This window comes from Triticum aestivum, chromosome 7B (assembly GCF_018294505.1).
Source record: "Triticum aestivum cultivar Chinese Spring chromosome 7B, IWGSC CS RefSeq v2.1, whole genome shotgun sequence".
Classification (NCBI taxonomy): domain Eukaryota; kingdom Viridiplantae; phylum Streptophyta; class Magnoliopsida; order Poales; family Poaceae; genus Triticum; species Triticum aestivum.
This window is the reverse complement of record NC_057813.1, coordinates 446,938,988-446,965,502: the sequence shown is the minus strand read 5'-3', so window position 1 is coordinate 446,965,502 and position 26,515 is coordinate 446,938,988.

Sequence of the window (26,515 nt, the reverse complement as noted above, 5' to 3'; positions counted from 1 at the left end):
CCACCGACGTACTCCTTCCTCCTATATATACCTACGTACCCCCGACAGATCAAAGAGAGAGCCGAAAACCTAATTCCACCGTCGTAACCTTCTGTATCCACGAGATCCCATCTTGGGGCCTGTTCTGGAGCTCCGCCGAAGGGGGCATCCACCACGGAGGGCTTCTACATCAACACCATAGCCCCTCCGATGAAGTGTGAGTAGTTTACTTCAGACCTTCGGGTCCATAGCTAGTAGCTAGATGGCTTCTTCTCTCTTTTTGGATCTCAATACAATGTTCTCCCCCTCTCTTGTGGAGATCTATTCGATGTAATCTTCTTTTTGCGGTGTGTTTGTTGAGACCGATGAATTGTGGGTTTATGATCCAGTATTATCTATGGAAAATATTTGAATCTTCTCTGAATTCTTTTATGTATGATTGAGTTATCTTTGCAAGTCTCTTCGAATTATCCTTTTTGGTTTGGCCAACTAGAGTGGCAGTTCTTGCAATGGGAGAAGTGCTTAGCTTTGGGTTCAATCTTGCGGTGTCCTTACCCAGTGACAGAAAGGGTTGCAAGGCATGTATTGTATTGTTGCCATCGAGGATAACAAGATGGTTTTTTTATCATATTGCATGAATTTATCCCTCTACATCATGTCATCTTGCTTAAGGCGTTACTCTGTTTTTAACTTAATACTCTAGATGCATGCTGGATAGCGGTCGATGAGTGGAGTAATAGTAGTAGATGCAGAATCATTTCGATCTACTTGTCTCGGACGTGATGCCTATATACATGATCATTACCTAGATATGCTCATAACTATGCTCAATTCTGTCAATTGCTCAACAGTAATTTGTTCACCCATCATAGAATATCTATGCTCTTGAGAGAAGCCACTAGTGAAACCTATGGCCCCTGGTTCTATTCTCATCATATCAATCTCTATCGCTTTATTACTTGCTTTGTTTTTACTTTCTCTTATACTTTTCACTTTGCATCTATCTATCAAAAATACCAAAAATATTATTTATCATCTCTATCAGATCTCACCCTCGTAAGTGACCGTGAAGGGATTGACAACCCCTAATCGCGTTGGTTGTGAGTAGCTATCATTTTGTGTAGGTACGAGGGACTTGTGCGTGGTCTCCTACTGGATTGATACCTTGGTTCTCAAAAACTGAGGGAAATACTTACGCTACTTTGCTGCATCATCCTCTCCTCTTTGGGGAAATCCAACGCAGTGCTCAAGAGGTAGCAAGAAGAATTTTTGGCACCATTGCCGGGGCGGCTCACGCAAGCAAGTTAACCATACCAAGTACCCATCACAATCCCTATCTCTCGCATTACATTATTTGCCTCTCATTTTCCTCTCCCCCACTTCACCCTTGCCGTTTTATTCGCCCTCTCTTTCCCAATCTCCTTTTCCACTCGCTTTCTTTGGCCCCGCTTTTGTTCGCTGCTATGTCTGAAATTGGGGAGATTATCGTTGATATGGACAACCATGATGGCATGGAAAATCCCGAGGCTCTGGCCAATGAACCCCCTATCTTGCACACTAAAAAGTTTCGGATCGGCAGTGGTAACATCATTGGCAAAGGTGTTATTCAAGATTTCTTTACTTGTGTCGGTGCTTTACCTTCTTTGGGATTTTCTATTCTTCATAGAACTAGTAGTCTTGCGGATGCTATCGCTATGCTTGTAGTTGAACTTGAAGGGCAATTTATGCATATGCATCCTTGCATACAAAGAATTTTCCTAGAATTCTCCAATATTGAGCATTCTTCTGTTAAGCGTGCTATTACTATCTTCATGGCTCACGAGTTTAGATTTATCATAAGAGAGGCCAAAGAAATCTTTGCACACTATAGGGTGGACGCCGGTCGTCCTCCCATAGAGGCCATCCTCTATGATCAAGAGGAATTTAGGCGTTTTCAATCTTCGGACTATGTTGCTTTTAATGAAAACCTTAGAAAAAATGTTCCTATCAATGTCTTGGTTGATTGCATCAATGAACTCAATAATGATTTTGCTCTTCGAAGCAATGAGCTAGGTTACTCTCTTGAGTATAGGCTCACAAAATTTTGCCAAAAGAATGCTTTTAGTGATGAAATAGTTGTGCACTGTGAAGGGCCAAGGGAGGAACCCGTTCCTCCTATGATTGATCTTGGGGACATCTGTCCCACTAAATTTAGCCCTTTTGATTACTTTTGCTTGCCTCAAAGAAAACTTTCCGCCGAACATAGAGAATATGAGATGAGTTTTCAAGATCTATCTTATTATTATGGCACGCATTAGATCTATCCTTGCTTTTATGCCTAGCTAGGGGCGTTAAACGATAGCGCTTGTTGGGAGGCAACCCAATTTTATTTTTGTTTTTTTGTTTTTTTGCTTCTGTTTAGGAATAAATAATCCATCTAGCATCTGTTTGGATGTAGTTTTATGTTTTAGTTTGTGTTTGTGCCAAGTAGAACCTATAGGATAAGCTACGATGATAGTTGATTTGATTCTGCTGAAAAACAGAAACTTTGCGCTCACGAGAAAAAATTCAATAAATCACATAAAAGAGCTTTTGCGTTGATTCTTTTTGCTGCTGATAAATAAACAAATTTTCCAGTACTTCCTATTTTGGTAGAATTTTTAGAGTTCCAGAAATTTGCGTTAGTTACAGATTGCTACAGACTGTTCTGTTTTTGACAGATTCTGTTTTGCGTGTGTTGTTTGCTTATTTTGATGAATCTATGGCTAGTAAAATAGTTTATAATCCATAGAGAAGTTGGAATACAGTAGGTTTAACACCAATATAAATAAAGAATGAGTTAGTTACAGTACCTTGAAGTAGTTTTTTGTTTTCTTTCACTAACGGAGCTCACGAGATTTCTATTGAGTTTTGTGTTGTGAAGTTTTCAAGATTTGGGTGAATTCTTTTGATGGATTATGGAATAAGGAGTGGCAAGAGCCTAATCTTGGGGATGCCCATGGCACCCCCAAGATAATCCAAGGACACCAAAAATTGAAAGCTTGGGGATGCCCCGGAAGGCATCCCCTCTTTCTTCTACTTCCATCGGTAATTTACTTGGAGCTATATTTTTATTCACCACATGTTATGTGTTTTCCTTTGAGCGTCTTGTATTATTTGTGTCTTTGCTTGTTAGTCTACCACAATCATCCTTGCTGTACACACCTTTTGAGAGAGACATACATGAATTGGAATTTGTTAGAATACTCTATGTACTTCACTTATATCTTTTGAGAGTGATAATTTTTGCTCATAGTACTTCACTTATATCTTTTGAGCGTGATAATTTTGGCTCTAGTGCTTCACTTATATCTTTTAGAGCACGGTGGTGGATTTGTTTTAAAGAAACTATTGATCTCTCATGCTTCACTTAGATTATTTTGAGAGCCGTTAATAGCATGGTAATTTGCTTAATGTTAATATACTTGGTATTCAAGATATGTGAAACTTACTTTTGAGTGAATTGAATACTAAGATAAGTTTGATACTTGATAATTGTTTTGAGATATGGAGGTGATAATATCAAAGTCGTGCTAGTTGGGTGATTATGAATTTGAGAAATGCTTGTGTTGAAGTTTGCAAGTCCCGTAGCATGCATGTATGGTTAAAGTTGTGTAACAAATTTGAAACATGAAGTGTACCTGGCTTGTGCATCCTTATGAGTGGCGGTCGGGGATGAACGATGGTCTTTTCCTACCAATCTATCCCCCTAGGAGCATGCGCGTAGTACTTGATTTTTGATGACTTCTAAATTTTTGCAATAAGTATATGAGTTCTTTTGACTAATGTTGAGTCCATGGATTATACGCACTCTCACCTTTCCGCCTTTGCTAGCCTCTCTAATACCTCGCACTTTTCGCCGGTATCATACACCCACCATATACCTTCCTCAAAACAGCCACCATACCTACCTATTATGGCATTTCCATAGCCATTCCGGGATATATTACCATGCAACTTTCCACCGTTCCATTTATTATGACACGCTCCATCATTGACATATTGCTTTTTGCATGAACATGTAGTTGACATTGTATTTGTGGCAAGGTCACCTTCACAATTTTCATACATGTCGCTCTTGATTCATTGCATATCCCGGTACACCGCCGGAGGCATTCATATAGAGTCATATTTTTGTTCTAAGTATCGAATTGTAATTGTTGAGTTGTAAGAAAAATAAAAGTGTGATGATCATCATTATTAGAGCATTGTCCCAGTGAGGAAAGGATGATGGAGACTATGATTCCCCCATAAGTCGGGATGAGACTCCGGACGAAAAAAAAAAGAAAGGCCATAAAAAAAGAGAAAAGGCCCAAATAAAAAATATATAAAAAATGAGAGAAAAAGAGAGAAGGGACAATTCTACTATCCTTTTACCACACTTGTGCTTCAAAGTAGCACCATGATCTTCATGATAAGAGAGTCTCATATGTTGTCACTTTCATATACTAGTGGGAATTCTTCATTATAGAACTTGGCTTGTATATTCCAATGATGGGCTTCCTCAAAAGTGCCCTAGGTCTTCGTGAGCAAGCAAGTTGGATGCACACCCACTTAGTTTCTTTTGTTGAGCTTTCATATACTTATAGCTCTAGTGCATCCGTTGCATGGCAATCCCTACTCACTCACATTGATATCTATTGATGGGCATCTCCATAGCCTGTTGATACGCCTAGTTGATGTGAGACCATCTTCTCCTTTTTGTCTTCTCCACACAATCCCCATCATCATATTCTATTCCACCCATAGTGATATATCCATGGCTCACACTCATGTATTGCGTGAAGGTTGAAAAAGTTTGAGATTATTTAAGTATGAAACAATTGCTTGGCTTGTCATCGAGGGTATAGAAGTTGGGAACATCTTTGTGTGACGAAAATGAAGCATAGCCTAACTATATGATTTTGTAGGGATGAACTTTCTTTTGCCATGTTATTTTGAGGAGACATGATTGCTTTGATTAGTATGCTTGAAGTATTATTACTTTTATGTCAATATGAACTTTTGTCTTGAATCTTTCGGATCTGAATATTCATATCACAATTAAGAAGATTTACATTGAAATTATGCCAAAGTATCACTCCGCATCAAAAATTCTTTTTTTATCATTTAACTACTCGAGGACGAGCAGGGATTAAGCTTGGGGATGCCTGATACGTCACCAACATATCTATAATTTTTTATTGCTCCATGCTACTTTATCTACTGTTTTGGACTATATTGGGCCTTATTTTCCACTTATATATTATTTTTGGGACTAACCTATTAACCGGAGGCCCAGCCCAGAATTGTTGTTTTTGCCTATTTCAGTGTTTCGAAGAAAGGGAATATCAAACGGAGTCCAAACGGAATGAAACCGTCGGGAACGTGATTTTCTCACCGAACGTGATCCAGGAGACTTGGAACCTACTCCAAGAAGTGCCAGAGGCGGTCACGAGGGTGGAGGGCGCCCCCCCCCCCCCCGGGCGTGCATACTAGGAAAAGGGCTATAGATGGGATGGGCACTAATGGCGCACCTGTCAGGTGGTGCACCACTACTATATACTAATGGCGCACCATTTGGTGATGCGCCATTAGTGTGGAAGACACTAATGGCGCACCAGACAAACGGTGCGCCACTAGTAATAATTTTTTTTTCATTTTTCCATACATACTAATGGCGCATCCGAGAGAAGTGCGCCATTACTAGTTCTAACTAGTAATGGCGCACCAGGCAGAGAGTGCGCCAGTACTGTATTCTTTTTTTTATTCTTTTTTTGCAAAACTACTAATGGCGCACCGTGTCACAGTGCGCCATTACTAGTTTAAACTAGTAATGGCGCACTGTGACTCGGTGCGCCATTAGTATATATATTTATTTTTTTACTTTTTTGCAAAACTACTAATGGCGCACCACCTGCAGGTGGTCCATTAGTAATCAAGGTTACTAATGGCGCATTTGCAGGTGGTGCGCCATTAGTAACGTGGGACCCCAACAAGATATTTTGGATAGCCACACCTACCCACTCACTTTCCCCACTTCATTCCCTCCACCTCCTTCTCCAAGCTTTCGGCTGCCTCCTCCTCCTCACCTCATTTGCACTATAGATTCATCAAAATTAAGTGGTCAAATTACCTTTTTTGATAGGTAAGTAAGAGGAAAGCTATCTTCATGTTGTAGATCTACTTTTTTTCTCCCTAACTCGCTCCAACAACGTGCACATGCACTTTTTGTGGCCTAGCTAGATCTATGTATGTTTGTGGTGTTGCATATGTTTGTGGTGTTGCATATATGTTTGTGTTTGCAGGTACCGGTATTTGAAATGCGATAGTTGCCAATATTTTGCCGGAATGTTGATTCATTTCCGTTTCGGTCATAATTTTGGCACTATGCATTCTTTTTGGTCCTATTTTTAGGGAAGGTCATGCCAAATTTTTTCTTGGTTCTAAAATATCATTTTGCTCTACCTCGCAGGCGACCATGGTCCGCACGATGACCGAAGGCATCGTGAATAGTTTTTTGAGCTCCGCGAAGGCCAAGATGCTTCAAAAGAACGAGACGGAGATAAGATGTCCGTGTCGAAGATGCAAGCTGAAGAGCCTTATTGCGGACCCGGATTCCGGGCAGGTGCGGGACCACCTGCTCTTCCGTGGTTTCATGGATGGCTATCGGTGGCAAGGTGATGAAGATGACTATGAAGTCGTCCATGGGGGCCGGGCAAGAAATGAGGAAGGGTAACAAGACAACCACCGCGATGAGGGCAGGCGAGAAGACGAAGAATCTCCAGGACATGATCACGACGGTGATGCTGTACACAGTCATCATGTAGAAGATGTCGTACATGATGATGAGGAAGATCAAGACGAAGGGCATGATCATGAATATGAAGATGCCGGAGCAGATGACGATGGAGGCTGGGTGCAGGATCCTCATATTCAAGAGCTGCTTCTCAAGCAGACGGATAACGCAAGAGCTACGACCCGAGAGAAAGCCAAGCTGGATCAACTGGAGATAGACGCGGTTACTCCATTGTATGAAGGATGCAGGCCCGAGGATACCCGCCTGAAAGTAACGCTCATGGCTCTGGAGATGAAGGTAAAACACAAAATGACCGACGCATGCTTCGACGAGAACATGTCATTCTAGCATGAACGTCTTCCCAAGGGGAACAAGTGCCTGACCAGTTTCGAGGAGGCGAAGAAAACCGTGTGTCCTCTGGATTTACCGCACGTGAAATACCATGTGTGCATGAACAATTGCATCATTTATCGGGACGAGCACGCGGAGTCTACCATATGTCCGGTGTGCGGCGTCACTCGATACAAGAAGAGGAAGAAAGCTCCTCGAAAATCGGTGTGGTACTTTCCGATCACTCCTTGTCTGTAGCGGTATTTCACGGACCCTAAGGTAGCAAAGCTCCTGCGTTGGCATGCGGATAGGGAGGAGAAGAAGTGGGAAGATGACGGAAATGATCCGGAGATAAATAAAAAAGACAAGATGCTGAGTCACCCTAAGGATGCGAGCCAGTGGCAAGCGTTGAACTTCGAATACCCAGAATTTGGGAAGGATCCAAGGAACATCGTGCTAGGAGCGAGCACCGATGGAGTCAATCCGTTTGGCAGCCAGAGAAGCACACATAGCACCTGGCCTGTGTTTGTGTGGATGTACAACCTTCCCCCCTGGTTGTGCATGAAGAGGAAGTACTTTCACATGAGTATGCTGATTGAAGGGCCAAAACAACCAGGGAACGACATCAATCTGTATCTGGGGCTGCTGAAGGAGGAGCTAGACACGCTGTGGAAAATGCCAGCCAATACGTGGGACGCCACAGAGAAAGAATATTTCCCTATGAGAGCCACACTGCTCACGAGGGTGCACGACTATCTCGGTTACGGATATCTCGCGGGGCAGGTAGTCCACGGATTTTCTAGATGCGTAAGGTGCATGGATGACACAACGTATCACGAGCTAGATAGAGATCCCGGGTCTTCAAAAACCGTGTTCATGGGACATCGAAGGTGGCTTCGCAATGATGACCCGTGGAGGAAACGCAAGGATCTGTTTGTTGGTGAAACCGAACCCCGAAAACGCTCGCATACGAGGAGCGGCGAGGAAATAGACGAGTTGTTGAAAAATTGGAAAGATTGCCCACTGCCGAGAAAGAAGCAAAAGGCGCCAGAGCCGGGAAAGAAGCGAAAGGCGCCAGAGCCGCTGCTCAAGGTATGGAAAACAAGGTCTATTTTCTGGGACTTGCCGTACTGGAAGATCCACCGTGTGCCTCACAGCCTTGATGCCATGCATATCACGAAGAACGTGTGCGAGAGTCTGCTTGGTACCCTGCTCAACATGCCAGAGAGGACCAAAGATGGGCCGAAAGCAAGGGCAGACTTGAAATCAATGACCAGAAAGTCGTTGCAAAGGCAAAAAGGCCAAGAAGACCGGGAGCTTCACGCTAATGATGATGATGATGATGATGATGATAAGGCGAAGCAGGACACAGAAAGTCGTCGCAAAGGCAAAAAGGCCAAGAAGACCGGAAATGACTACCCTCCTGCGTGCTTCACTCTAAGTCAGGAGGAGATCGAGCAGTTTTTCACCTGCCTCGTAGGAGTAAAACTTCCTTACGGTTACGCGGGGAAGATAAGCAGATACCTAGACCCAGCGAAGCAGAAGTTCAGCGGGATGAAGTCTCACGACTGTCATATGCTGATGATGCAGATACTTCTAGTTGCAATCCGTGGGATCATGGATGCGCACGTCCGTGAAATGCTATTTGGCCTATGCAACTTTTTCGACGTCATCTCTTGGAAGTCGATTGGCGTGAAGCAACTCAGAAGGCTACAGGAAGAGATCGTGGTGATACTATGCGAGCTTGAGATGTACTTCCCGCCCGCATTCTTCGATGTTATGGTGCATCTGCTGGTCCATATCGCAGAGGATATCATCCAACTCAGGCCGACGTTCCTGCACAGCATGATGCCTTTCAAAAGGATGAATGGTGTCATCAAAGGATACGTTCGCAACATGTCACGTCCAGAGGGAAGTATAGCCAGGGGCTTTCTGACCGAAGAGTGCATCTCCTACTGCACGAATTATCTAGGCATCGAGAACCCCGTTGGTCTGCCCGTCAACAGGCACCTCGGCAGGCTCGCTGGATGGGGTCACCGTGAGGGTCGCCGCGAAATGCATGTCGACTTCGAGGGTCGACTCGCCGACTTTGAAAGAGCAAACCTAGTCGCGCTACAACACATAGACATGGTCGATCCTTGGGTGGTAGAGCACAAAACCTTTATTGAGAAGACGTACAATGACCGAGGCCAACAGAGGACGGACGGAGATATAATCAAAGAGCACAACTCATGTTTCACGCGTTGGTTCAAGCAGAAGCTTCTGTCGTACCCTTTACATGAGGATTCTTCCGCGGAAGAACAACTCATATTCGCCTTGTCACAGGGCGCCGAGCACAACCTGATGACCTATGAGGTGTACGATATCAACGGCTACACAATCTACACCGAGAACAAGGACATGAAGAGCGATGGTTATCAGAACTCCGGGGTAACAATGGAATCCTACACCGGTAACGACAATGATAGATACTACGGAAGGATCGAGGAGATCTGGGAGCTGAGCTACGTTGGAGAGAAGGTCCCGATGTTCCGTGTCAGATGGGCCAAGAGCGTCCTAAAAGAAGACCGGTATTTCACCACCATGGTTATACCCGAAGCCAAATCCAAGACCGCGGGCGCAAACGTCACCGCGAAAAATGAGCCATGGGTACTGGCTTCCCAAGTGGACCAATGCTTCTTCATTACCGACCCGCCAAAGCCCAGTCGTGTTGTCGTGAGGAGAGGCAAAAGGAAGATCATCGGAATGGATGGAGTAGCCAATGAGCAAGACTTCGACAAGTACGGCGACCCGAAGATCGAACATGACGACGACGATGAAGTAGCAGCACACACCACAAGAAGAAGCAGGACCACCCTACCTAAAGGACGTCCGTTCCACAGAAGAACTCCATTTGCGAAAAAGAAGGGCAAGAAGATTGTGAATAAATAGCTAGCTAAGATCGATTGTATTTAAATCGTAGTCTTCATTTCTCGGGCACTTTTTGATATCATGAATATTTTTAAATTTCATGGGCACTTTTTGAATTCATGAATATTTTTTCAAATTTGATGATATTTTTTCATATTCAATATGAAAAAATATTGAATATTCATGACGACCCTCGATCTCGATCCCCCTCCCTCTCGATAGCTATCCCCCTCGCCAGATCCCCCTCGCCGCCGAGCACCCCCTGCACCCTCCCCCGCTCCATCGCCGCCGCCGACCCCCCGCACCCTCCCCCGCTCCACCGCCGCCGCCGACCCCCCGCACCCTCCCCCCCTCCACCGCCGCCGACGACACCCCGCACCCTCCCCAACTTTTTGATGATATTTTTAAATAACAAATTTGATGATATTTTCAAATAAGAAATTTGATGATATTTTCAAATAACAAATTTGATAATATTTTCAATTAAAAAAATGATGATATTTTCAAAAAAAATCGATGATATTTGATGATATCTTCTGTTCTAGTCCTCATGAAAATAACAAATTTGATAAAAAAACAAATTATTAGATGCAACAAGAAATAATGAAAAAAAGTTGCTAATGGCGCACCCTAGGTGGGTGCGCCATTGCTATCAGAAAAAAAAGTTACTAATGGCGCACCAAAGGAGGGTGCGCCATTGCTATCAGGAAAAAAAACTACTAATGGCGCACCAGAGGGTGGTGCGCCATTGCTATAGTGTCTAGCTGGATACCCTTCGCCCGATCCCCCCTTCCCTCTCCCTCGCCAGATCCCTCTCCCTCGATCCACCGCGCCGCTCCTTCCCTCGTCCCTCCCTCCACCGCACCGCCGCCACCGCTGCCCCGACCCACTGCACCGCAGCCGCCCATGCGGCCCCGCCGCCTCCCTCTCCCCTTCCTCCCCCTCGAGCCCGCGACCTCCCCGCCACCACCAAATCTCTCTCGTCGGAGCTGCCCCTCGACAGCGGCTAGCCTCGTCGGACGCACTCCTCGACGGCGGCGCGAGCCTCCCCGCGCGGCTGCTGCTCATCGACGATGGTTAGTCTCTGTCCCTCCCTCCCTCTCTCCCCCGCTCATCCCCATGCCCCCACGGGGAGGCGACCTAGGGTTAGGAGCAGGAGCTCGCCGCCGCCGCCCTGTCGTGCCGCTGCTGCTGCTTCTTGCGTCCGCCTTTCCCGCGCGCTCGTGCGCGGATGCCGGACCCCACGTGCTCGTGCGTTGTCGCCGCCGCCGTCACGTGGCTGCTGCTTCTTGTTGTCAGTTTGATGTTTCTGCATATCATCAGGATGGAATTGCTTTTGTTTACTGGACCGGTCCCTTGTCGTACATACCATGTTTTTCAGCAGATAATAATCGGATCGCTGCTAGTAATTTCCTTCATAAAAGTCCTAAATTACTCCATCAGTCATGTGACAGAAAAATGGACTTCTCCTTGTCACTTACATCCTACATCATACATGTGCAGCACTAGTACCGAACTAATGTACAACCAGTCTGTCAGTGTAGCGATCCTCTCCTGACAAGTATGAGTAGCTCAATCTTTCCATCTCACTCTCAACTCTTGATTTCTAGCACATAGTACCAGCAAGTTTCATCTTCATGGAGTCGCGGTGCTGGCGATGAACTTGTGGCACATTGTGGAACCCTGAAAGCACATTCGTAAACCCTAGTAGCATCTTCAGACCTTCAGTAACTGAATTTGGGTTGTTCTGATCATCATGCAGTTCATATCTCCCCCAGATCGCTACCGAAGGGACTGCACTCGCTGGATCTGTCGCGGAACAAGATTGCCAACGTCTAGGGGCTTCGGGAACTAGCGAAGCTTCGCGTGCTCAACCTCAGCTACAACCGAATTTCGTGCATCGGCCATGGTAAGTCGCAGATGGTTCTGCTGGTGTGGTAATTGATTTACTTGTTTGGTTTGGTAGCTGGAGCACTGTATCAGTGGTGCTAAACTGCTCTTGTTATCTGACTGGTTGGTGCGTTATGAGCCACCGTGTTGTGTTATGGCCTGCCTAAGAATTGATTAAGTAGTAAGTTGTTTAGGCTTGGCCATTTCCACTCATTGTAGATAGATAGAGTTACACTTTTGTTACATTGCGTTATCTTTATGTAGAGTAGTAATGCTCCACTTCCACATATTTTCAGTTAGTTATCTTCCAGTAGTATTTCAAATTGAAGCCCTGAGCATGTTCTCTCATGAAAATAGAGTTGTGTCTCTCATGTTCTGAATTTCCTCTTTTCGTCAAATTTTGCTTCACAATAGTATCTCTGCGGCTGTTGTTGATCATCTTTCAAGTTTATCTTTGTACTAGTATTTGAGCTCTTTCCATCATCTACTGTCATGTGGAACTCTTTTTATAGTTAAAATGACCATGATTTACTGTGTCCAGTAGTTGGATTTTTTAAGTCTGTTTACAGCTCTAGTACACTTCTCTTACACTTACCGAGGACTTGTATTTCTTCTTTTTAGGTCGGCGTAAATTTGGTAGTCTCTGAGTTTTGTTAATCCTATGATCTGTCGCTCTGTCAGCCTTTGTAATTTGCACCTATATTATGTAACACTACTTGACGATGTTAAACTGTAACTCCCTTTCCTTAGAACTGTAATTACTGTAGCAACAAATCCATTTTCATCTATATGTATAGCACACACAAGGAAATGACTATTCTGTGTTTTTTGTGTTTGTTTTTATAGTCCTCTAGTAACTGAGCTACTGTTGTGTTGTTGTTCCTATACTGTAATTGTTTCAGCTCACACTACCATGACTTAATGTTTACAATAGCTGTTTTCTTTGTATCCAATAGTCAACGTATATTTTTCTTCAGAGGTAACTGGTCAAATGTTCAGTGTGTATGTCCGAACTTGAATGTTGCAATGCTGTTTTCTTCAGAGGCTACTGTCAAAAACTTGAGCTACTGTCTTGCAAAGATGATGATCATCTTGCTAGTTTCCTGGGTTTTGTCTCCGACCATTGTGTCGTGATGAATTTGCAGGTACCCCGAGAGGCCCTTGACTTTTTTGGAATGTCGATTAACTTCCGTTCCGGCAAATTCGGGTACTCCATATGTCCTGTTTTCAGCAAAGGTCATGCTGAAATTTTCCGTGAATTTTAGCATGGCTTTGCTAAAAATAGGACATATGGGGTACTTGCGACTAATGCATGGGCCGGGGTATCTTAGTACTTAGTTAAGTAGGATCAACTGCCCCGCCATTCTTGCTGCATTAAACCATAGGTGGCAATAGAGCCAAGTGATTAGGCCCAACTCAGAATTCTCCTTAGCATCGATAAACCCTAGATGATAAGCCCAACCTAGGGTGCCTCGGCATCGATAAACCCTAAATGATGAAAACTTAACTTGGCTGCCCCGGATGCCTCGGTGTTGATGAGAACCTAAATGATGTACACTTAGGCTTTTAGGGTGCCTCGGCGTCGACAAACCCTGAATGATAAAAGCTTAGCTTTTAGGATGCCTCGGTGTCGACAAACCCTAAATGATGAGACCATGATCTTGTTCCTTGACAATAACCAACTTTTTGACCAAACTGTTTTCCTATTTAGAGCGAAACATGGCCAACAACAATGAGGTCGGTGGTTCGGGCGGCAAGCAATTTTGGGAGCTGTCCCAGGAGATGGAGGAACAACCTCACCGCTATGAGGACGCCGCGGAAGACACTGATCCTGACTACACAACCCCTAGTGGCGTCGGGGATGACACCACTGATGGTGCCGCCGAGGATGCCACCACTAATGATGGCGGCGCACACACAGATGGCAGCCAACCGCAGAAGCAAAGGAAGGACCGACGCCCGAATGTGCTCCGCACCCTCAAGGAGGAATTTACTCAAGTGGACTCCGACAGGCATCCAACGGAGCCCAAACATATAGTCAAGGGTACTCTCTTCAGCTCGGGTGCATTCTCAGGAGCACCGTATCGATCAACACCGAGAACCTTAGGCATAAAGACCGAGGGAATTTGCGCAACCTCCTCTTCACGAAGCTGCACGAACAATACAAGTTCCCCGCCGATTTTGAAAACACACACCTCTCAGGGAATAAAGTGAACAGTGCCGCCCTCACGAGGATGAGAACGGCCCTGTCTACTTGGAGAAGCGCGGTGAAGAGAATGATTGATAAAGGTGATAGTTATGAGAAGATCAAGGCGAAATATCCTTCGATCGGCGAAGATGACTACAAGGAGTTCAAGATCAAGTGCGAGAGTAGCGCAACCTCCGAATCAAGTCAGTGGGGGAAAGAAATGCAGGAGTTGAACTTAGGGGAACACAAACTCGGTCCCGGTGGTTATAGAGTGGCGGAGCCTATATGGGACAAGGAGGACGCGGAGCGTGCCGAGCAAGGCCTACCGCCCCCTTCGAGAAATACAGCGGTGACAAGTAGACCAGGAACTTTGTCAGGGCCCGGTACAAGGAGGACCTGATAACAAAGGAGCTTACCACGGATCCGAAGACCAGAGCGCTTGAGCTTGTTCTGGTAAGGAATACACCACCGCGTAATTAGCTCCATATGGTTGCACTCTAATTAATCCCCAATATTTCTAAATGGTTCACGTTCCTTCCGCAGGACACTGAAAGCAGTAGCGCGGGGTCGTCTCAGAGCTCCCCTTTCGACACCCCTTTAAATAGGGCGTTGAATGTAATGAAAAACAAGGATAAGCTCAGTAAGCCGACGTCAGCTGGTCGTGTGGCCGGCAAAGGCTTGTCCACAAAATGGTCGTCATACTATACCGCTGGTGGGCGGAAGGAAAAAAAGACCAGCTCGGAAAGCCAGACGCGCGAGGTTGAAGCACTCAAGGCACAAGTGGCGCGGATTCCGGAGCTTGTCCAAGAGCAAGTGGAACAACAACTGGGAACGAAGCTCAACGCCATGGTGCCTACGTTGATTCATGGGCTGACGACGTGGATTGCGGGCGGCCAACAGGGGCCTCCCCCAGTTCCCAGCTTCACGGCTAGCAACTCGCACAGCGCGCAGGCGGCGCCATTGGTGTCTCCGGCAGAGGCGGTATTCGTGTCTCCGGCGCCGTCACGGGCATTGGAGCTTAATGCACCCGGGTGTACACCGGCCAGCACCTCGCCAGCAAGCGCCCCCTCCGTCAGTTGCACGCCCGCCGTTGGCGGTGCCTCGACATTAGCCGAGCTCGACGGCATCACGGTAACTAAGCCTCTCGGCCGATGACTTCATCTCCTTGCCTTTGACTGGGCATCCCTGACGCCCTACAAGTTTTTGCAGCGCGCCGCCGCCGTTCCTTACACTCTTCTACACTTCATGGGTGGCGAGTTGGTCGATGTCGGCAAGGGCAGAATCGTTCAACCGGGCAACCCCATGTTCCATGGTAATCCGATGCCACCCATAGTGTATAGGGTTGAAGTGGTTCGGGTGCTGCCAGGCTGCGACGAGCTGTTACCTCTGATTCGACCCGCTGGGGCCGACAAAGAAGATGAGATGACCCTCAGCGGCTGCGTAAACTGGCCCCTGCTTTGGCCGAAGAGCCAGATTCGTTTGGGGGCGGGAGACACCACCCCACAGACAAGACCGCCAGTCGTGCCGGCGCCAAGCCATGGCAAGAACGCCGCAACGCTACCGGACCTGCCGGACATCCCTATGCCGGACATCCCTATGGCACAGGATCCGTACATCCCTATGGCACAGGATCCGGATGACGACGACAACGACGATGGTACATTTACCAAAGTCGATAAGTACTTTGCCGAACATGGGTACGCTGATGAGTTCTGCGGGCCTCTTTCTCAAGAACCCAACCAAGACGACCGCGATCTAGCTGGTACGGCGGAGAAATCCAATTGCAACAGCGTCGTCTGGCGTTCAGTTCTCAGGAGACGCCTCCAGCTCCCGCCTTCACCGAGCCTCAGATAGCTGAGGTGCGAAATATTATCAGCCCCAACACGCTCAAGAAGGCGGTCTGTGAGCAGAACTCGGTCCCATTACAGGAGATCAAGAAGAAGGGACGGAAACGAAAGACTAACAAGGGCGCCGGTGCGAGCCAGCCGGCACCGAGTTCGATCCGTGCTCAGGACGGGCCACCTTCACCTAAGGATATTTCGAGGAGGGTGCATGTGGCGGGTAGGGCGATGCTACCGCCAAATATGCTCAATGCTGCAACCGGTGCTATGCGGAGTCTGCACGACAGTGTTCTTTCTTTGGAGAAGCGGCGTCTCAGAGAGAATGATGTGGCATACCCGGTTTTCGTGGCCAAGGTGCCAGAGGGCAAGGGCTTTGTGGATGGCGACATCGGGGGTACGATCGTCCTGCGGTTTGATGACATCTTTGCTATGTTTAACCTTCATCCGCTGCACTACACCTTCGTTCGGCTGTTTTCGCTGAGTATGGAGATGCGGATCATTAGAGACAAGACCCCGGACATCGTGATAGTCGACCCCTTCTACATGCGTGCCAAGCACTTGAGCAGCGCTGGGGACCGCCAAGTTGCGAGTTCACACCTCGAAGGCGTCATTCTGGCAAACCCAGATAAGGATAACTTCCTTGTGGCTTACTTTCCCGAGTAAGTCATCCCTTAACCGCCCCGTAACATATGATTTCTTAGATTTCGATCGTTCTTTTTTTCTAACATTCCGTGTTCTGTGCAGTGACACACATTGCACACTCATCCTCTTAAGCCCGAAATATTCCATGGCCACGTATTTCGACCCGAACCGTAACTCCAAGATAGACTACACAAATGTCAAGAAAGTTCTTGATGATGTTCTCCCCGGCTACGCCAAATCTGGAGGCACCTTCACCAGGGCAGTTCGTAAGTACGGCAAGCACACCTTCTCACACAATACGAAGTTCTGCTGCGTCAAGCAGCCGCCTGGCGGTCAGAAGGATGCCTACTACGCCCTCCATCACATGCGGGCGATCGTAAGGGACCATCATCACCTTCTGCTACCAGATAATCTCAAAGATTGGGCCGCGAGCTTGTCGGCAATCCAGGACGCGGACCTCAGACAAGAATTCTTTCGCATCCAGTCGGAGTTTGCGGACATCATCCATCAAGATGTCCTTCATACCTCGGGGCAGTTCTTCCTCAGATATCAACCGTCCAACAGTGAGATAGATGGAACGCTACAAATGCAGGGTGACAACGACCGCGATTTCATGACCATCACGACAGACGACGGCTTCATCCACGCTCCTGTCCGATGAGTCGAGTCGAAAGTAGTGATGTGTAGTTCTGAAACATTGATTGGCTCATGTTGTAATTAAACTTTAATGAATTCGTATGTCTCTTTGGTTTGGACAGTCGTTCAACTTAGATGTAATCGATGCTATTTATTAGTAGGACCATGAATCGTGCTATTAATGTCTTGCTTTTCTCTTCCGATCCTTTTGTTGCATACTTACATATTGCTTATGTATTGTTTGTTGTTTGTCTTGTGCATAGAGATGTCGTCGTATGTCGTGTACAAGGGTAAGGTTCCCGGAGTCTACGACGACTGGGAGGAGTGTCGGAGACAGGTTCACCGTTTCAGCGGTAACAGTTACAAAGGGTACACCACTAGGGCGGAGGCCGAATCTAGATACGCCCGCTATCTAGCGGGAGAGAGGAGGGAGCGTTGGAGGAACCGGGTAAAGACCAGTTTGATCGCGATGATGCTCATCGTGATGACCGCAGCTCTCTTCTATGTGATGGTAGTTTAGATGATCGATATCAACTTGTAATGTGAAGGCAAACTCGATACTCGCGGTCTTGAGACTTGTAATGTTTTATCTTTGTTTGGTCTTTTGAATTCGGAGACTAATATGATGAATTGTATTCGGAGACTAATCTTCTATTGTATTCGATGAATCTGCTGTTGCTGTGTGCTGCTGTCTATATTTTGTCCAATAATATATTTTGTAACCTGTGCAAAAATCAGAAAAGTAAAAAAAACAAATATTCATACTAATGGCGCATCACCTCCAGGTGTGCCATTAGTATGCCAAAGGATACTAATGGCGCATCACCACAGAGTGCGCCATTAGTATGACAAAGCACATGGTTACATATGGCCCCCCGGGAGGCATACTAATGGCGCATGGTGTTACATACTAATGGCGCACTGCTTGGCGCGCCATTAGTATACCAGATACTAATGGTGCACCAGTGGTGCGCCATTAGTAAAAAATACTAGTGGCATGGTACTAATGGCGCACCGGTAGTGCACCATTAGTAGGCAAAACCGGTGCGCCATTAGTAGGCCTTTTCCTAGTAGTGCCCCCTACCTCGTGGGCCCCCTGTGGCTCCACCGACGTACTCCTTCCTCCTATATATACCTACGTACCCTCGACAGAACAAAGAGAGAGCCAAAAACCTAATTCCACCGCCGTAACCTTCTGTATCCACGAGATCCCATCTTGGGGCATGTTCCAGAGCTCCACCGGAGGGGGCATCCACCATGGAGGGCTTCTACATCAACACCATAGCCCCTCCGATGAAGTGTGAGTAGTTTACTTCAGACCTTCGGGTCCATAGCTAGTAGCTAGATGGCTTCTTCTCTCTTTTTGGATCTCAATACAATGTTCTCCCCCTCTCTTGTGGAGATCTATTCGATGTAATCTTCTTTTTGCGGTGTGTTTGTTGAGACCGATGAATTGTGGGTTTATGATCCAGTATTATCTATGGAAAATATTTGAATCTTCTCTGAATTCTTTTATGTATGATTGAGTTATCTTTGCAAGTCTCTTCGCATTATCCTTTTTGGTTTGGCCAACTAGATTGGTAGTTCTTGCAATGGGAGAAGTGCTTAGCTTTGGGTTCAATCTTGCGGTATCCTTACCCAGTGACAGAAAGGGTTGCAAGGCACGTATTGTATTGTTGCCATCGAGGATAACAAGATGGGGTTTTTTATCATATTGCATGAATTTATCCCTCTACATCATGTCATCTTGCTTAAGGCATTACTCTATTTTTAACTTAATACTCTAGATGCATGCTGGATAGCGGTCGATGAGTGGAGTAATAGTAGTAGATGTAGAATCGTTTCGATCTACTTGTCTCGGACGTGATGCCTATATACATGATCATTACCTAGATATGCTCATAACTATGCTCAATTCTATCAATTGCTCAACAGTAATTTGTTCACCCACCATAGAATATCTATGCTCTTGAGAGAAGCCACTAGTGAAACCTATGGCCCCCGGGTCTATTCTCATCATATCAATCTCTATCGCTTTATTACTTGCTTTGTTTTTACTTTGTCTTTTACTTTTCACTTTGCATCTATTTATCAAAAATACCAAAAATATTATTTATCATCTCTATCAGATCTCACCCTCGTAAGTGACCGTGAAGGGATTGACAACCCCTAATCGCGTTGGTTGCGAGTAGCTATTGTTTTGTGTAGGTACGAGGGACTTGTGCGTGGTCTCCTACTGGATTTATACCTTAGTTATCAAAAACTGAGGGAAATACTTACGCTACTTTGCTGCATCATCCTCTCCTCTTCGGGGAAATCCAATGCAGTGCTCAAGAGGTAGCACAGGTGGGCCCGACGGGTGTGTGGCAACCTGTCATACAGCCAAAGGCAGGTGCAGTTAAGTTCGTGAGGGAGAGGATAATCAAACTTCTCGTTGATGTATGAGTTGACACGACACATCAAAGCACTGCACTCGATATATTTCAATAATTTAGGGTTACCAATGCATTAATTACAACGCATGCATGCATGCCGTGACTCTCCTTTTGATACTTGCATGTGTTGATTTAATGCATCTTGAAGTAGTACTCCCTCCGATTCCTTTTACTTTGCGTATAACTTTTTCTTGTTTTTCTCATATTAGTCTGCGCGTCCGCGTTGGTTTCCATTTGTGCCCCCGCTCGATTAGTTCTGTCCCCATTAATCGCGCCAGTTTCCAAAGCAGAAAATGGCTACAGGCAAATGCGTGCAGCGCCGGATGCGGCTTGACCGCCTGGGGAAGCCAACTCAAGCGAAAAGGAAGGAGGACCAGCCAACCATTGCATGCGCATTTACTATCGATATTTATGCAGCTTACTCATGTGCAGGGGCAAATTTGTCCAGAAAACTCAAACTACTGCCTTCCTTGGTATGCGGGAGGACAGTTATGCGCAGAGTATAAAATATGTGACGGTAAAGTTTTGTAATGCCCCGGCCCAAGCGAGAAATTGTTGTGCACGAGGAGGGCGAGATCATGCAGACGGAACAGGAACCGACGTGGGAGCTCACTAAGGTCTCAATTGACCTCACCTTGCTCCACTGCCCCTTGTGCCTCCGCCCTTTGACGCCTCCAGTGTATGAGGTTCGAATACACCTCATCCATTCAGCTGAGTGAGCAAGGTGCAGGTTTCTTGATTGATGTGCTGTTCAATTGATTTCTGCCGTGCAAGGGAGGGCACCTGGCCTGCGCGGGCTGCCGCGTCAAGCGCCCCGGGAACCAGCGGCAGTGCCAGAAGTGTGAGTGTGGCGGTGGCTTCGACGTGCGGAACATGGCGGTGGACATCGGCGTTTCGTCGCTGAGGATGGAGTGCCCGCACGAAGGCTGTGGGCTCTACGTCACTTACCACAAGCTCGCCGATCACCAGAGCGTGTGTCCGCTCGTGCCCTGCAAATGCCCCGTGCCCGTCTGTGGCTACGAAGGCCCGCCGCTGGCGCTCTACCACCACATCAGCAACGCGCATCCCATGCCCGTGCACAGGATCCAGTACGGCAAGGTGCTCCAGCTGCAAGTGCCACTGTCGGAGCCACGTCTCTTGTTGTTCGCGGAGGAGGACCGCCGCACATTTTTCTTGGTCGGCGGCGTGCTCGACATCGGCGCGCCTATCGCCGTGTCGGCCGTTTGCATCAGAGAGGGGGCGTCCCCACTGCTGCACTACTGGGCCAAGCTGTGGGCGAACGGCCCGCCGGGGGAGCCCTAAGGCACGACCGATGCCGTCGAGGTGGAAATGGAGGTGACAAGCAGCAAGGATCCAGGTGACATCGACGTGCAGGAGCTGACCTTCTTGACAGTTCCTCCCAAGCTGCTGGTCGGGGCTAAGCTTGTGTCCCTCCACATTCAGATTGACAAGCTCATGTCCTAAATGTTTCGATAGTGCCTTCTGTTTATCTTAGTAATATGCTAATATAGGGATTACCTTGGTCTACTTTAGCTTAAGAAATGGTGGGTTTTGGTGGCGATGCAGCAATTACTTTGACATCAGATCAGTAATTTCCAACAGCCGAACGGATATTTTGTGTCTGTTGGATATAAAGTTCCTTTGGGTAAGAAGTACTACTTGTCATCAAAATGGATAAAAGGAGATGTATGTAGACGTATTTTAGTTCTAGATACGTCCCTTTTTATCCATTTTGATGACAAGCACTCCCTCCGTTCCACAATACATGCCTTCCATTTGTCAAAATATAGATGTATCTAGACATGTTTTAGTATCTAGGTACATCCATGATAGAGCCAATTGGATGGTTGAGAACACTACAAATCGTAGCTACAGATGCGTGTGTGACTCCCAGATGCAGAGGCCGGGGGTCATCCTCCTCCTTTTCGAGAAAAAATAGATGCGTGTATGAGAGGACGAGTGCGTGCATGCACCTCTTCTCTTCCTGTATAACGTACTACTAAACTCAGAGTACAAGTTTTTGTGGGTGGCACGATGGTGCATGCGAGAAGTCCCGAGAGATATGTTTAATGCGTCTGAAAAAAGGACTAGCCTAGAGCTCGCCACGCGGGTATTTATAAATTTTGAGCTTGCGTCTCGTCACATTCCAAATTACTCCACGCTATATTGCAGACCTGTTCACACTGATCACAACCTAAACGGTTTCCTACTTAGGAGCATATTAGTACCACGCTATATTGAATTCCAAACATGTTCACACCGATCACAACCTAAATGGTTTCCCACTTAGGAGCGTATTATTACTCGGTTAAAAATACTAGTATGCCAAGAGGACTGCACATTCCTCCTCAACTCCTCATCCACAAAAACAAACACGTCATTCAACATCCTTCCCTTGCATCTGCCATGGCCAGCGTGAGTTCTGGGTCGAGAGATTGCCACCAGGGAGAGGCGAGCATGGAAGCGGAAGCATGAGAGATGTCCCGCCTTGCTGCGAGAGCAGCCGACATGTCCCGCCGCGCGGAAGTAGCAGCACAGGGGTCCCGCCACGCCGCTGAAGCAGCACGGAGGTCCCGCCGCGCCATCTATGCAGCAGACTGGTCTGGCCGCGTCGCGGAAGCAGCAGAGATGTCCCGCCATGCCATGAATGCAGCAGAGATGTCCCTCCGCGCCGCGGCGGCCTGGGAAAATTTCTCGCGGGCAGGCGATGACTGTTACAGGCGCATGCATGCGATCATCCATAGCCAGATGGATCAGATCTCTGGCTTGGCGAGGCTGCGGGACAACGTGAAAGCCTCGTTTGAACAGGCTACCGGCGTCATCTGGCAACTAAGGGAGGGCAATGAGAAGCTCCAGGCCGAGCGCGACCTGCTGAGGGAGAAGATCATCCGAAGTGCAGACCAGCAGGAGGAGACCAGTGCCTTGTTGAAGAGGACCGGCGTCATCGTCAAGAAACTTATGGACGAGAATGACATGCTCCGCAACAAGCGCCAAAGGCTGGTGGAGGAATCCGTGGATGTTCTCAAGCAGCGTCTTGAGGACACGAAAGAGCTCATCGCCGCTCGCTGCAGAGACTAGTTCCCGCAGCCTGCAGCAACGCATCAAGAAAGTAGAGATCAGCAAGCCAGATCCTTGTCTTCCTTCTTCTTTTGCCCTTGTGTATTTCGGGCGTAGCCGCATGTGGCTTTTTTAATTATCTTTCTAATTATGTAAGACAATTAATCGTCCTTATCTTTCTGTGGAAGATAAATGTTGCGAGCCTGGAATGAAAAACTCTTGCTGTGGCGACCCCTGGCGTTGCTGTTCTTCTAGTTGCTACTGGGCTTCCTTCAGTTTCCTGGTTTCTTTTGATGTAATAATCGGTTTAGGATGTGGATTGTGTCGTCAATTGTGAAATGTTGGGTTCTAGCGCGGATGTTTGGCCTTTGTTGGCTGTAACGCCCTCGATGCGGCTATAGCTCCCACGTGTCGAGGCACGACTTAGAGGCATAACCGCATTGAAAGCAGTGTCGCAAGTCAGGCAATCATTACAACATCCCATGTAATATATAATAAAAGGGGGAGATAACATAGTTGGCTTACACTCGCCACGTCACATCAGAGTACATAAATAACATCCATCAGACAAACACTCATGGCCCGACTACGGCGCCAAAATAGAAAAGAACCCAACATGCGACAAGGTCCTGAATCGATAACCCCAACTAGGCACCACTACTGATCATCGGGAAAGGAAACATAGTATCGCTCAGAGTCCTCGTCGAACTCCCACTGAAGCTCGTAATCGTCAACTGGAGCAGAAACACCTGGACCTGCATCTGGAGTTGTAGTATCTGTGAGCCACAGGGACTCAGCAATCTCACACCCACGCGATCAAAACTATTTAAGCTCATAGGAATGGATAAGGCAATTATATGTGGAGCTGCAGCAAGCGACTAGCATATGTGGTGGCTAACTTATACGCAAAAGAGAGCGAGAAGAGAAGGCGAAGCACGAGCGAGAAGCTAAAGGAACATCCTGCGCAAGCATAACTCCAACACCGTGTCCACTTCCCGGACTCCGCCGAGAAGGGGCCATCACGGTAACACACATGGTTGATTCATTTTAATTAAGTTTAGTTCAAGTCATCTACAACCGGACGTTAACAAATTCCCATCTGCCCATAACCGCGGGCACGGCTTTCGAAAGATCAATCCCTGCAGGGGGGTCCCAACTTAGCCCACAACAAGCTCTCACGGTCAACGAAGGAATAGACCTCCACCCAAGACACACCGATCAGACTCGGTATCTTGGTACAACAAGATGATTCGACAGGTTAAAACAAGACCAGCAACACCGCCCGAATGTGCCGACAAATCCCGATAGGAGCTGCACATATCTCTTTCTCAGGGCACACTCAGATGAGCGCTCCATACAACTAAAACCAAACCTCGAGTTTCCCCGAGGGGGCGCTGCACAGGACTCTAGTTTGGACCAACGCTCAGAGGAGCACTGGCCCGGGGGGGTTAAAATAAGATGACCTTCGGGCTCCGGAAACCCAAGGGAAAAAGAGGCTAGGTGGAAAATGGTAAAACCAATGTTGGGCATTGCTGGAAAAGCTTTAATCAAGGCGAACTATCAAGGGGTTCCCACTATAAGCCAACCGCGTAAGGGACGCAACAATCCGGGAACATAACACCGATATGACGGAAAACTAGGGCGGCAAGAGTGGAACAAAACACTAGGCGAGAGGCCGAGCCTTCCACCCTTTACCAAGTATATAGATGCATTAAGATAACATAGCAATATAATGATATCCCAACAAGTAAATAAATGTTCCAACAAGGAACGGCTCCAATCTTCACCTACAACTAACAACGCTTTAAGAAGGGCTGAGCAAAGCGGTAACATAGCCAATCAACGGTTTGCTAGGACAATGGTGGGTTAGAGGTTCAACATGGCAATTGGGAGGCTGACAAGCAAAAGGTAGGCATCGTAGCAGTGGCAAGCAAAAGAGCGAGCAAACTAGCATAGCAAAGATAGTAGTGATTTCGAGGGTATGATCATCTTGCCTGCACAGTTGTCAGAGTTGACTGGATCCTCACAAGCAAACTCAACGGGCTCCTCGGTAGCGAACTCGTCTCCCGGCTCTACCCAACAAGACAAACAAGCAACAAGGATACAATCAACCACGGCCAAGACCAAGCAATATGATGAAATGACGATATGCTATGCGGGATGCGATGCAGGATGCAAAATGCAAGATATGACAGAAAATGCATGAACCTGGCATCAACTTGGGAAACCAAGTGTGCCACTGGATAGAGGGGATGAAATCGCTTGAAAACGATATAAAGATCATAGGAATCGGAGCTACGGTTTAGAAATGGCGAGTGTTTTAAGATATGACACCGGTCTGCGATTTACAGCAAGTAGGCATCTAAATGCAACGAAATGAACATGCTACAGCCACCAAACATGAAAAGAAAATACATGGCAGTGATGTAAACAAGATGGTTGACAAAACACTAGCACTGAGCCATAGGCAAATTCATCCATTAAGAGGTTCAAACAAGCATGGCTAAAACGCAAATGCAAAACAGATTTCAGACTTAGTGAAATTAACACTAGTCTGAAATTTCAGATCACGATGCTCTCTTCGGAGCAGCAAAACAACATGATAGAAAACCTGAATATGACAAGTAAGAACATGGCATGGAGCTACTCAACAAGCTTAATAACACACCCAAAGTGACCTGGGGCCAAACGGGTTCACAAAATACTCTACCGAGCTCACGAACATCGCTCGAACACAATCAGTTTTCAGACTTAGTGAAAACTGAGACATGCTGAAATTTAACTCACGAAGACATGTAAACGAGCTCGATGCACTCACTACGGTGCAAGTCATGGCAAGGAAAGCATATAACCAGCAATAAGGCACAAAGTGCTAGCTACACATGGCAAGAACGAAGGCATAGCATGCATGGAACACTAACGGTAGCATCGGCGTAATCGCAAAAAAGTTGACGATCTGCCCAGATTAACAACGAAGCAAAAGTTGAGCTCGATTGAGCCAACCTAGAGCACTCCACAAATGTCAACAAAGATATGGATGGATAGAGCATGACATAAATATCAAAACTCCCTTACAGATCATCCTCAAAAGAGGCACGGATCACTAGGAAACAAGCTGGACATATAGCATCATGAACTAAAATATCCCAGACTTAGCGAAAATCACTAAGTCCCTGAAATCTGCAATCTCAGGTACCTCTCTTCGCAAGCTTGCACAAGACAACACACACATCCTAAAAATGCATGGGTGGAACCTCTGGAAAGAAGACAAAATGCTTCACAATACATCCCAAAGGGGCACAGGCATATCATGCACGAATTAAACGTAGCAAAAATGACAAAAGTGCATGATGAACTAACGGATCTGCAATTTAACTCACGAAGCCTCCTTCTAACAGCATTTTGGGTATCAAGATGACCTCAAATGCAAATGATGCAATGGAATGAAATGACGTACATGTCGAGGCGAAGATTTTGATATATCATATGCCCAAAAGGGATCTACGGTTGCGGAGATACAAGCAGTCAAAGAATGCATAAAAATCTGGGAGATTAGGGTTTCGGGGAGAGAGGGTCAACCTAGATCTAGATCCGGCTACTGTAGCAGCACTGTAGCACCCGCGCGAGTTCGCCGGAGACGGCTCACTGGAGCCGGTGGAGGCGGCCGGAGCAGTGGGGAGAGGCCGGGGCGGCGCCGGGAAGGTCGGGGGAGGCCGGTGGCGGCGGCCGGCGGCGGCGGTGGCGGCCCGCGCGCCGGCGAGGAGGTGCGGGCGGCGGCCGGCCTCGGGCTCGCCGGAGATGACCCGCGGCG